Source organism: Arachis duranensis, chromosome 10 (genome assembly GCF_000817695.3).
Source record: "Arachis duranensis cultivar V14167 chromosome 10, aradu.V14167.gnm2.J7QH, whole genome shotgun sequence".
Taxonomy (NCBI): domain Eukaryota; kingdom Viridiplantae; phylum Streptophyta; class Magnoliopsida; order Fabales; family Fabaceae; genus Arachis; species Arachis duranensis.
This window is the reverse complement of record NC_029781.3, coordinates 45,987,287-45,989,743: the sequence shown is the minus strand read 5'-3', so window position 1 is coordinate 45,989,743 and position 2,457 is coordinate 45,987,287.

The window sequence follows — 2,457 nt, the reverse complement described above, 5'->3', positions numbered from 1 at the left end:
AGGGGTTTGTCTATATTATATTTAGGTTTTTTATAAAATTTTTTCTTTTTAACTTTATGCAGTCCACTAGGTGCTTTTTCAGGAGTTATTCCATATTGATAACAGAAAGTGCCAAGCTCTCTTTTCCCGTGATACTTTCTTGTTTTATTTTCTATTGTATCTTGGTATCTGTGCATATTTCTATACCTGTTTGTACTATTATATTATGCAATTGTCCAAAGGTTAATGAATTATAGGGAATCTGGGTCCCGAACTGTGTTTGTAGTTTTTGTAATACTTTTTTAGAGAATAATTTTGGTAAGGCTGCTACGAACCTTTCTTTCCAGAAATGTGCATGTGCATCATCTCTTATCATGACTTTTGACATAAAAACATCTTTATACCATCTATAATCAGACATGGTTGGACATCTTAAATTCATTAATTGAGTTTGTATCCTATCTTTAAAAATACTGGGATCTCCTACAAAATTTTTAATAATAGTATATATTAATGTGGATGTAGCGTCTAATGACTGATCTTCTTGTTGAATACTATTAATAATTAATTCTTTTTCTTGGATGCTGAGAAAATTATCCCACCAACTTTTTAATTGTCCTGTAAATCCTTGGGTTATCATAATTGCTGCTTCTTTATCAGAAGCTTTTCTCATCTTATAGGCAGTTGCAGCCATAGTCATATTACACATTTGATCTAAAATGGTTTGTTCACTTAATCCATCTATATTCCATTCTACTAAGTCTGATCCTGAAAAATTATTTTGAACTAATTGTGTTCGCTCTTCTAGGCCTACATCTACTGGTGATGGTCTAGGATAATAATTTCTGATTTTAAGATAATCTCTTTTATAGGATATTTTATTTAGTTCTAATTCTTCTTCGTTTTGTAATGTATTAATTATTAATTTTCCTAGACTAATACTTCTAAGTTTTTCTTTTAGTTCTTCAACTTCTGTTTCTATTTTAGATTTTAAGCTAATATTATTTAAACTTTGTAATTTATATATAGGTTTTTCTATGGGTTTTTCTACCTTAATGACTTTTTTCATATTTTCCATTCTTCCTAATTGATTTTGCATTATATCTAACATGGTATTAGTAAAGTTTAATTGTTGATGTAATTTCTTAATATCTCTTTTTTCTATATTTCCTTCTGCATTGCTATCTTTATAGGGTGTTGCTTCAATTTCTAGGTCTTTTTCAATTGGTATTTTAATAGCTTCTTTAGGAGGATATTCAGATTCTATTACCGATCTTGGGCTTGTTTTCCAAATAATACTTGGTTTTGTTAAAGGACATAATTTCTTATCGGGTCTAGAGTAATAATTAACGTACCAATCAATGAAGTATAAACTAATTCTATTTTCTTTCATAAAATCATAGAATAGTTCTCTTAGTCTAATAACTTCATTTTCTAAATAGTTGGTAAAATACCAATCTCTTAGGGGTTTATTATAATCAACATTAAAATCTTAACTTATCCATTCTTTATCAATCTCAAATGGTTCTTCCTTTATAATTACTGATAAAACTTGTGATTCCATTGAATTAAATTCCGAAGGTGATTTATATACAGCAGTGGCTATATTTGGCCTTCTGTTGTCAATTCCTACAATATTATCCATATTTCCTATTGATAGTTATCTATAGAATTTCTATGACTAATAGTTTCAACATTATCAGGAATTCTTAATGATTGGGATCTATTCATCCTAATTCTAATATCAGGTCCTTCTCTGATTATTTCTCTTATTCTAGTATTTTGTATTTGTGGTTCTTCAATACCATCAGGTATTATCCATTCTTCAGGCATTCTACTTTTTAATTCTTCATGTCTTAATCTTCTAGGTGTTTGTATATTAGATCTTTTTAGATTTGCATGCATGATTGTCGTTTCTTCTTTTGAGGATTGTGTTAATGCTTTAAAGTCATAATTAACCTTAGTAATTTTATAATATATTCTATAGATTATTTCGAATGGATCATATTTCTCATTTATAATTTTCTCATCAGATCTTACTTGCAATTTTAAGGCTTGCCATGTGTATTCATTTCTTAAATTCATAGCATAATTTGGGTAACAATTAAAGAAAACTGGTCCATCATGACAGTTACTTTCTAATATTCCTATTAATGAGTCACTACTAAAATTTTGGAATCTGGTATCTCTTAAAGTTAATAATATAGGCAGATTAATTCCTATTCTAAAATTAGGTTTTATGGCTACTTGTATTAATTCTATATGGATGAAGTTATATCCTTTACTACTATGTTCTTTCAATTTATCCTCTTCTAAGATGGTAATAATCTTATTATTACTTGTTCCTGGTTTACAATATTCTAACATATGAATTTCATAATTTCTTCCTTCCCAGAAGTTTCTCTTTTTATATACTTTATCTTTATTTATTATAGGTATATTCCAATTATGAAAACTTTCTTCTAATTTAGCTATTTC